An 11,483-nucleotide genomic window follows, 5' to 3' on the forward strand; every position below is an offset into this window, starting at 1 on the left:
TACAACATCCCCCCCCCCCCCCCCCCCCCCCCTATATTATGATCTAAGAAAAGCTCATTATTCTTGCAATCTCTTTTTTTTCCCCTGAACATTACTAGTTGGCAACACAGATATCTTGCCAACAGTACAAGATGTGACTGTTGAAACATTCATTGTTCAACTCTGTTTGAATCTACTATCATGTCTCCATGTGACCTTTTAATGCTCAGGAATTGTCTATTTTAAATCATTGGCCCTGACATGTGTTGAAGATATTTTTAACAGACTATTTACAGGAATTCTGGTTTCTGTTCTGTTTTTTCCTTTTCAACAGCTTTTCTATTTATCATCTCCAAGTTTCACATGTACAGCTGTACTGAACACTGGCAGGGCATTTGCCCACATGGCTTGTGAGAAATTGGACATCAGAAACTGCAGGGGAGGGAAAAAGGAACTCAGGAAAAATAGCTGCAATCTGCTAGGTTTAAGATCCAAGACCCCCAGGAAGAACAGAAGGGAAGGTTACTTAGCTGATTTTCTTCTCTCTTATTGAGAACCAAACAGGGCTAATGCATTTGAAGAGAACACTCCTAAGAAGGGCAGGTGGCATTATTTCAAATACACCCAACATGAGGGACGTACAAGGCATGCCAGTTCACAGAGACCATCTCCACTCCATGCCAGTCTGGTTTACATCTACCCAGAATTGTTCATACCAGTCTGAAAGGTTAATTTTGTTTTTCTCAGCTCTTAAGCTCTCTGCAGCACGTGGACATGTGCTCTATGTCACCTAATCTGGTGAATTTGCAGAAACACACAATTCCACGCTGCTGCTGAGTCAGGGGGTGCCTTGTCCTCCTTGGGGAACGATACAGAGCCCAGCCTAATCTTCACCACTATCCCACTATCAGGAAATTTAGCCAATGTTTGGAGATGAGACATGGTCAGCTTTCATAGCAGAAACAGCGGGAGGGAGGATGACAACGAGCAATGCAACAACACCTTGGTATTTACAGGATCACCTAGCACCAATGCTTCCACCCAGAGAGACAAAGACCCTGACTGCCCTCCTGGGTCCCAAGCCACAGAGATGTTGGCAGATGTAGTGAATAATAACACTTCTGAAGGGGTATTCCCCACTGCCACAAACGGGGCCAGAAGGGTCTCCCTTGTCCTTCACCTGCATGGGGCAAACCAACAAACCAACCAATCCAAGTCACTGCATTTCATTGCACCAGAGGGCAAACAGGAAGCTCGAGCAGTCTGAGGAGAGTTGAAGCTCTCTACTCCATGTGGTTAACAATGCTCGTAGTTAACACTGCTCAAGGTTAACACTGCTCAACAGCGGAAAACCGCGCCTGGCTGTGAGGCTACAGACACGGCTGGGAACTCGCTTGTATTTAAAAGTCAAAAGAGGCTTTTTTTAGCTTGTTTTGTTGTTTTTTGGGGTTTTTTTTTTTTTTGACACAAGATCTGAAATACTGCATCCTCTCAGACCACCCAGATTCAATTCCATTTCTACAGAAAAATATTTTGGGTCTGCTTTGAAATCAATCAAAATTACTTCTCCGTGTGCACAGTGACTGCTTGAGGTCGAGGATAAAGAATAACAATATTTTTACTCCTTTTCAGGCAAAGTGCAATAATTTTCCAAGCACTGACAACAATCCTGACTTTTCCCATCCCTGCAGGAGCAGATTTGGGGAACCCTCACCTGGTTTTCCCCACCTGCAGCACAAATCTACAAATCCCTGGTTTCCGTGGCTTTTTTCTGTCCCCATGTCCAACCACACGCTGAATAAGCAGCATTTTTATGTTTTTTTTTTTTTTTGCAACAAGATCTGAAATAGGATCACAGCCACCCAAAGCCTGCGGCACTGATCCACGCTACCTGTCAGTGGTGAGCCGTGGGGCTCACCTGCCTGAGCACAGCCCTGGGTCACAGCCTTTGCCTCTGGCCAAACCAAACTGCTTCAAGATTTGAAGGCTACTGTTTCTTTTTCCATGTTACACAAAAGCTCTCTGTGCTGAAGAATAACCCTATGCTGCTACAGGTCTGGGGATTTCTTTAAACATGCACACGCACATATATATATATACACATATATATGTATTTGGGGCACCCAGGTCCTCTTGCAAGCAAGCAACATGCATGTCAAAAGGACATTAGGAGAATTAGTGCAGTTTATCCTAAGTATTGTAACTGCACCTCACAGAGAACAGGAATAGGGACAAAGGCCTCCCAGAGCCCCCAGCTCTGCTCCCTGGACTGACCACTCCATACACCCCTAACTTGTCACATCCTGATGCTCAGACAGCCTTCACCCACCCCCAAACAAGTGCTGTTCCCGCTCTTCTTCATCTACTCTCCAGCAACCTTCTCAGAAGGACATTCCCCTGAAGACAAACGTGACAGGTACTTCATAGCGCAGTCTTTGGGACAGCTGAGGACACAGTGGTTTTAGTATGAGCTGTTTTTCTTTCAAGAACAAGGCCACAGTTTACTTGTTGATATTGCCACATGAGAGATTTCAGAGACTAAAACCATGACAAAACCTCAGCACGTTTTTCTCTTTGATGTCCATGCATTCAAACAAAAACACCATTAAGCAAAACCTTGCCACAAGCTGTAAGGAGCTGATGGAGAATTATTAGGGGGTCAGATTCAAGGACCTGAGCAGTCTGTTCATTTGAAAAGCCTCTGAAATTGTGTCAGTTTGCAACCCCAAAATGACAGAGAGAAGGGAGAATGATGACAAAGTACTCAGCTCTCTTGCTGAAGGCCAGACTAGCCTGATTTGGTGTCCTTGCCCAGATAAAATACTGTTTTATTTGTGTGACTATGTATTTAAATAAAGGATACTGCAGACTTGAGAACAATGCATTCTTCTTTGGTTTCCCCATAAGTGTTTGCAGAGCAAAAAAATAACAAGACACGACCTGAGTCAGCTGCAGTGGCAGCTGAGATTCCCATCTTGACCATCAGCAGCACCACAGGACTTCGACAGGAGAATGGGCCCTGGAGGCAGTTTTCCTTCAGAGTTGTCAAAATGAAGCAGGAGGGTTTGTTTGATACCTCCTTGTTGTTTCTTCATCAGAATTTCTAAGTTATAACCTCTGCCCATGCCAAAGTTTTGTGTTGAGGAAAAAGGCAAGTTCTGTGGATTGCAGGTGTTGCAAGCAGCACATCATCCCAGAGAACAGAGTGGAAGGTGTCAATCAAAGGTGAGACTGGAGGAGATGCTACTGACCCAGTCCTGCAAGGAACGTGGGGCTACAGCTCTGTCGGGGATACAGTGTGAGTTGCTGACTGCAAAAATTTAAGACAAAGTTCTTTGGGGAAAAAACCCCCACAAATCAACAAAATTGCCCAGCAAAACTACACACACTGCTGTGAAAACCCAAGACTTTCAAGGACAGGATCTGGAGAGAAGTGCTCGTGTTCTGCTCCTCACACCGGTGCCCACGTCGCAGCTTTTACTGTGTCGTGTTTCCCTGCATGCAGAACACAGGGAACATTCCCCTCGTGTTCCACAGGGCATTTTGGGAAGCTTTGCTGTTTGTACAGCGCATCTGAGGTCTTCAGCTGGTGGTGCTGCACAGGTTCAGATCATCAATGTCGGGGCACACCACGTTTTTATCACTTCAGAACACAACTGCAATACAAACACAGGTTTGCCCCCTCAGGGAATGCCGCTCAAAAGCTCAGTTCTGTTGAAGAAGGTTTTTGATGCCAAACCAAGAAATGTCAAACACAGATGGCCAGAAGCTCCATCCCGTTTTTCACTATCCGTTCTTCAGGAGGGACAAACAACTTTCCTTTCTCTTGTTGTTTTCTTTTTTTGCAATACAAGTGAGTGATCTTTAAAACCACAGATTTCCATTATGAATTGTAACTGCCTATTTAGCTAAGCCACGCTATTTAATCTTGAAATTACTGTTAGGGGGTTCTGGATCCTTTTCTTTGCTACCAGAAGGAAAGCAGCACCCAGTCTTCCCACACTCAGAAGTACAGTTCAAGTTCACAGAACTAGACCTCAGTGATAAAGTCACAGTGCTAAAAAGAAACTCCTTCATCCAGTTTGGGAATTTTGGGGGTCTTTATTAATTGTTTCCAGTAAGACCGGATCTTGCAGACTCGTGTGTGGGTGGCTGGCTGCACTCTGAAGACAGATGCAGGTGCCTGCCTGGGCTAAATATTTTGCACAAACTCAAGAGTTTGTTATGTTTCAGTGGTTTTTGTTTGTTTAGCTTTATTTGACATCTAAAATGTGTATTCCAAACTAAGCAACATTCAGAACCCAAACAAATACACTCTCTGCATAAAAATCAGAATATATGTATCATGTTACCAAGTGAGGCAGATGCCAGTGACAAATGCTTTAAGGATTTTTTTAGCAGACACCTGAAAAATCACTTAAGAGTCAGAAATAAGTAGCAAAGGCCATTGCATGAGTCATCAGTGACAACAAGGAGAAAAGGAATGTGAATGGAATTTTTTTTCTTTTTTTTCTAAAATGAGAGATGGCTCTGGCTGAAAGAAAATTATTTTTACTGTTACCAGAGGAAAATTTCCATTTGCAAACAGGGGAATTTCCACCTGAGACATATTGATGAAGACTCATTTACATAGCTGGTGGTAAAACTACAGATTTTACCCTGGGAACAGTGATGAAGGAAAAACAAATTCTCTTCAGTGGCGGGAAAGGGCAAAATTTTTGTCCTCAAATTTTGGTCTAGAAATAGATAATGTTTATTTTCATTAAGTCTTTAAAAATATTTACAAAGAAGAGAAGATGTATTTCACAGAAGGGAACAGTCCAGCCAGCCTAAACAGAACCAGGACTGGGAAACTGTGCAGGACAAGTACTGACTGTGTCAAGCACTTGGATTATGTGCTACAAGGGCGAGTGTGGCTCGAAAAATAAAGTAAAAAGCTCCATTGTTTATTAGGAGAGTGTCATAATTTAAAACACGGCAGCAGCCAGGTCTGAGCAAGGGTGGGTCTCCCCTCTCAGCAGCAGGAGGCACTTGAGCAGCTCAAGGTGCAGGTCTCACCTTGCCCCTTTCCAGGGCACAAACTCCCTGCTGGAGTCTCCCTCCCAGGGCAGTGGGAACAGGAATGTTCAGTATTGGATCATTTCAGAGATCAGCATTTTCCCCCCCGCTCCTTTTTTCTGCTGTTCCCACAAAAAAGGGGAAAACCCAAGCACCACAAACTAGCAAAGTCTTTCAAATCAGTCACCTAAAACCCAAGAGAGAGGGGACAGCATGGAAGAGCACGCTGCTCATTTCAAGGAAAATACCTGGACACTTGAAAATTAAGGGGAAAAAAGTCCTGCTCCTTTAACTGGTGCTTTTTGGGTCTGGCACATTTTAAAAAATCTACTCCTAAATAGATAATAAAAACATCCACATCTGTAAGCAGCACTGAACATCAATTCAGTTATTGAATCGAGTGACTGACAGCAGTTTCCATGGGCAGTCTCAATTGCTTCCTAGAAGAGGCTGCAGCCTGTCTTTGTATTTGTACATCTTACAGCCCTGAGCAATAAGGCTTCACCCAAGTGATTTTTCCATTTTTACAGAATTGCAGCGAGCTAACACAAATTACAGAGCTTGAGCACCTTTGCCCACACAACCACTCATTCACTCGGTTGGAAAATTGTGAGGATCTTGGATTGAATTTGATACAACTCCATTTTCACCAGGTCCCCAATAGCCAGTGTCATATGTATTAGTATGTCCTGAAGTTCCCAGCAACTCCCCTTGCACCCTAACAAGGAAAATGTCAGTATAATCCACACTGCCTGGATGTCCCTTTTCTAGAGGGTCTCTGCTGGGAGCTGCTCTGCTCCATCACACGGACCTGAAGTCCAGCTTTTACCCTGACACAAAGAGGAATAAACCATCAGACCAAAGCAGCCATAAAGCACCTGCAGTCTGTTGTGTGGGGGGCTCAGCAAGATGATAACTTTGCATTGAATTTCCTATTTTATTTCCTTGCTACCTGCAACAGGAAAAAACTCAACCTCTCATTTCCTTCCTCCTACCCACTTTCTGTTTGGTGTTTTGAGTGGCTGGTGCAAACCAGCTGCTGTCAGGAGCCAGATTTTCAATTTGCTCTTCTTCTGAAGGCCATGGATAGAGACACAGAGCAGAGTCTGCTGGCTAAAATGACAAAGTGACAGGGGTGAGGAGAGGGCAGTAACAGACACAGAGCTCACAGGCACAAGGGGAATGATGTTTAGATGCTGACAGGATGGAACTGGGCGCGCAGCACTGCCAAAAAGGAGAGGATGGAGCATGACTTTGGCTTTCTGAATTAGTCAGGGAAATTTAACGGAAAAATGTAATGAAATCTTTGCAGCCTCAGCCACACAGGTGTGTGCTGTTCTGGACAGCAGAGTACTGCTGCCAAGCCACATTGGTGACTTTGAGAAGGGAATGACCATGCACCACCCACGCACTCATCCACTCTTAGGGGTGGGGACCTAAGGGACGCACTCAACCCTCTAGAGAAGAGTTTGGAAAGAAAAGCTGCCTTGAAAGACATTCCTCCCCACCCTCAGAAGCCCCCAACAAAAATACAACTACTGACTACACGTGTTATTCCTTCCTTCGGTGGCAGAAGCAAAAAAAAAAATCCATAAGCCCTTTGACACTCAAAAGACATCCTTCCTCCTCCTCGAACTTCTCCTTTCCCATAAAGATTTCTCTTTCTGTGCCATTTCCCAGTCTGTCACACTTGTGTCTTGGCTCCCACCCTGGAGCCAGACAAACGCCCTCTCAAAGCACAGAGCTCCCGATGGACCATAAGGGCTTTTACTGCCGGGCCCTTGGGCCACGGCACCCACTTACAGCCCATTCTCTGCTAACAGGTCATGCCCTGACTGTTCCTCCCTGCACGTTATTGATTTACCATTCTTCTCTTCCTTCAAAGCTTTATGGATTGCTGCTGCTCGCTCCGTGTTCCCTGCGATGGGAAGTCCCACGCAGCGCTGAGAACAGACACCAGCACCGCTGGCTGCTCCTCAAACACCACACGGTTTTCCCCTGTGGCCACATAAGGATCCAGACAGCAAACCTGGAGATTTGAACAGCTCCCTCAGATTACCAAATGACAAAAAACCCAACCAACAAACCCCTCCAAACCCACACCTTGTCTTTTTTTCACCGCTGAATCAGAACCAGCAAAAGCCCGCAGACATTTGAAATTGTGCATCCCTCCTCTTGGCAAAATACAAATAAGGCACCTGATACAATTTCCCAGCGTGGCTGAGCTCTTGTCCCCCATGGCTCTCATCTTTACTGAATCTTTGTCTTCCCTTATCTCTGATAAAGAGCAGGGCAGAATGTTTGGTGATAACAGATTTATCACAGGCACTGGGAATTGCTCAATCCACAGCATCAGAGCATTTTCCCCTGCTCTTCTTCTTGAGCCTCTTTTGTGGGGTTCCAGCTGACCACAGGAGAAAAGGCAGCCAAACATCTACTCAGCTTACAAATTACAAAAAATAGCACATGAAATCCTGCTAAGCTGCACAAAAGTAAAGATGACAACACCCAACAAACTTACACAGGAGAGAGCTGACAGAGCAAAGCCCCTTCAGTGCCCTTCAGCCACTTTGGACAGCACTGACCAGCCACAGCACAATCAAAACTTGATTCGTTTTTTATCACCTTCTTGATGCTCGGTGTTTGCAGCTCATCACCAGATGGTTGTGCCTGTTACCTTGGCTGTACTCTGGAGCCCTTGTAAGGGCTACAAGCTGAAAACACGTCCTGCCCTCGTGTGAATTAGCAAAGACTGAGGGAGCCCAGTAAACTGCCCCAGGGAAAAGTGGCCTTCCCCCACTGGCAGCTTCAGGAGACACTGAGTGTGAGTTGTCCAGCAGTGCTCCCCACTTATTGCCTTGGGATTAGTCTTATAGCAGAAAATTAAAACCAGTCACACTGCTTCTCTTATGTCACAAAAAAATAGAGGAAGAGGCCATAAAAAACCCCAGCCAGCAGCATAACTGATTCAGAATACACTATTTTGCTCTGTTCTGAATGAGGGGTCAGCAGCTCTGATTGTATGTGTGCAAATTCCCCCAAAATTTCCCTGAAACCTTCCATTACAGAAAGGCAACTAAACTCCAGTATTCAGTTTAGGCTGATACTTGTTTATTTACCTCAATTAAGATTATCTGTTAGATCTTATCATGGGTGAGTGAATCACCCTCTACTACATATGTGCAGCTGGTTCTCCCCAAGGAGAGGAGCACAGCAGCAGCTATACAGATTGCAAGTGCTCTCTGTAAAGGGGCTTCTCTCAGCACTGATTTTTCCTCCCCTTTTGGCTGGTTGCCTTAACTGAAGAAAAAATTCTGGTGGGAGGACTAAGAATAGCCAAGTGACAGGCTATTTCCTCTGACATAAAAGACAGTTGTAGCTTCTATGCTGGCTGTGTGCATCACAGGTTTACAAAGCCCAAAAAAAATTCCCTTAGGTAAAAAATTTCTCTGCAAGAGCTTGCAGAGCAAAGAGGGGACACCTGCTAAATTCTAAACGGAGATGCTGGAAAGACTTGTCATGGGAAACAGGACCAGGGGGTTAACAACCCTTGGAATTCATCAGGAAGACGTGAATGAGTGTCACCATGAAATCACCAATGACCAAGTGACATTTAGCACACAGTAGAGACTCGCTGTCAAATCTTATTAACTACGTCCTTGTGTCACAGCAGACAGCTCTGCCCACAGATCAGAGACCACAGCATTACAGTGCAAAAATCATTCATGAGCCTACTGGTGGCTCTGGAAGGAACTGTAGAATGAAAGAGAAAAAGTAATCCTGCTGGAAATCTATTCCCACCATTTAGAAACCTGGACTAACCATCATTCTGTCCAGTTCCCTTACAGCCCTGGCACCAATTCATACATGGAAAAGTCAGGCAACCCTTCTCAACAAACATTTGCACAGGCTGTGCTCACCTCTCCGTGTATCACTGGTCTCATCTGGTACCACTGGTAACTGTTGAAAAGCCACAAAAATGGCACTCACAGGAGCTCCAGTGAGGGGATGCCCCCTCCCTCCTCGTCCTGCTCTAATGTGCCTGCAAAGCTCATTCATTGTTTTTCATCTCTCCCCAGCCACTGATTTAAGGGGCATCTTACCCGATTCCCCTTCCTTTCCCATCCCCAGTGAAGTCCTGTCTTTCCCTGCTTAGGCAGCTGTTTTTCCTTCTCCTCCCGGCCCATTTGCCTGCTGTTGTCTTGCTAATTATTTTTACAAGGCTCAATAATTGATGCAATCTTCCCCATTTTTCATCTCCTTCCTGCAGCAGTGTTTGGCAAGCAGGGAACTCCTGCAGCAGCTGCGCTCCGTTGGCTGCTCACCCACCTCCTGCCGAGAGCAGCCAGTGCCAGAACAAGACCGTGCAACCTAATCCTCTATTTACCTTTCCCTGGGCTCAGCAATCATTATCCAGAGGAGCAGCTTTGGAAGTCACTTAGCAACGTGCCAGCAAACCAGAGCTCTGATGTCACCTACAAAAATAGCATCTCAGAAACACCCAATTGTCTCATGCCCTGAACCAAAGCATCCGGGGCCATGTAGCTCCATTCCTCAAAAATTGCTGCTTCTGGAGAATTTATCTTTGACTCGCTGGCAGATGAGGCAGCAACAGAGTGATTTCAGATTAAAAATAATCTCCCATTCTTCAGTAATCACACTGACTAGAGCACTCCAATGCGTGGCATTGAACAAGAGCACAGATCAGATACTGAAGTGACACAGGTCTATGTGGTAGAGCAGCTCCCTCAACCCTTCAAGTTATTCACCTGTGAAGATGAATTACAGATTGGAAACAGCTTTTTTCACATTTTGCTTTTTACTTATGGTCAAACAGGCCATTTCCCCCCTCTCAAAACAGCAGGGAGAAAATATGGCAGCAAATACAGGAATTACACTGACAGCAAAGTTCCTAGTGCAACATCTTTGTTTTTTAAGAATGTTCTTGGGCCCCTAAAAAACAGAAGTTACAGCTCTTGAGAATTTTCAGTTCTTTGCTAATTTTCAGTTAATAATTGACCCTGGGTCTTAGTTTGGGAACCACTTTTCTGAGAGTTCACTCTTGTCCAGCTGTACAAGCTGGCCCAGGCCATGGAAAGGGAGGGCAGCTCCTCTCTGGGGCACTTCAAACCAGATGCTTCCTCATTTCACACACTTGAGCAAACCAAGACTGCATGGTGGCTTTTAAAGCATGAAATCCAAGATTCTGCAGGAATCAGCACTGGTTGTTCAACATTCAGCATTATTCTGACACTGAGTACCTTTGACTGATTATCACAAGACTCCTAAGAACAGGACAAATTCTAGATTTGTCCATCCAAGAGCAGTTGAGGAAAACAATTCAAAGGGGAAAATTAATGGATAGTTCTGCTGCTGCACAGCACTGAGCAGGGCATTTATGGGGAGCACACAGACCACAGCACCCCCTCCTTGGAGGGCCCCTTCTGTGCGACAGGACCAACACACAACCATGCAGTGCCTTTTCCAGAGCCTGCACCCAGACCTTTGGCAGATGTTTCCAGGGGCTTCTTCCAGTCAAACAACCGCCAGCCCTGTCCTGCTCTCCTGCAGCTTGTTGTTTCTAAGAGCAGTGGTGTGAAAAAACAGGAAGCCATGCAGAGGAGAGAGAGAATACAGATTGAGGCATGAAACTGCAGCAGCCCCAGCTCCCCCAGCACTCACCCCACCCCCTCTTCCCTTCCCACCCCCTCACCACAGGCCACATTCTCGATGAGAAATGCTCAACTTGCTCTTGACGGGAAACTGGGTACGGAGCTGGGCGGCCAGAGAGCCTCGGCGGGAGGGGAAATCCAGCAGCATGGGGGAAACGCGGCTGCCCGGGCTCCGATGGCCACGGATTGCAAGGAACAGCTCAAATCTGACTCTGCTCCGCAGGTGCATCCATTTCACGCTTCAAGGAAAAGTTTGAACCTCCTTTGTCCTCAAAAGTTTGGATTTGCTGCTTCAAAGATCCAGAGGACTGTTCTACAGACTGTTTGAGCTTTGTCTGTGATTTGCTGCAATCCAAACAGGTCTTTGCACCATTCTGTGCCCATATAATTGTTTAAGGAATAAGGATCCCGAGTCACATCTCCCTGTTGAAAAAAGCCACCAGATCCTCTTGTCTACAGGGCTCCATATTCACAGCTCTCCCAGCTCACCCCGCACGGGCACATTCTGACACAAAGTTTTTGTTTTGCAGGACTCTTCATTGCTCACACTCTTATCCCTTCAGTCTCCAACACAAGGCTGAGAGATTGAAAGGGTGGAGATGTGGAAACAACAGTTGGGACAAAAGCACTGGTAGGGGACAGAAGGGCCAAGCAAACCACCAAAACCACTCCAGCACCCCGGCTTCCATGGCAGAGAAAATATTCCCAGCGTCATCCTGCGCATAACCACGGCTGTGCTTATGTCAACCAACTGTCTGGATGAAAGAGGGAAAG

This window comes from Corvus brachyrhynchos, unplaced genomic scaffold (assembly GCF_000691975.1).
Source record: "Corvus brachyrhynchos isolate BGI_N302 unplaced genomic scaffold, ASM69197v1 scaffold68, whole genome shotgun sequence".
In the NCBI taxonomy this organism is placed as follows: Eukaryota; Metazoa; Chordata; class Aves; order Passeriformes; family Corvidae; genus Corvus; species Corvus brachyrhynchos.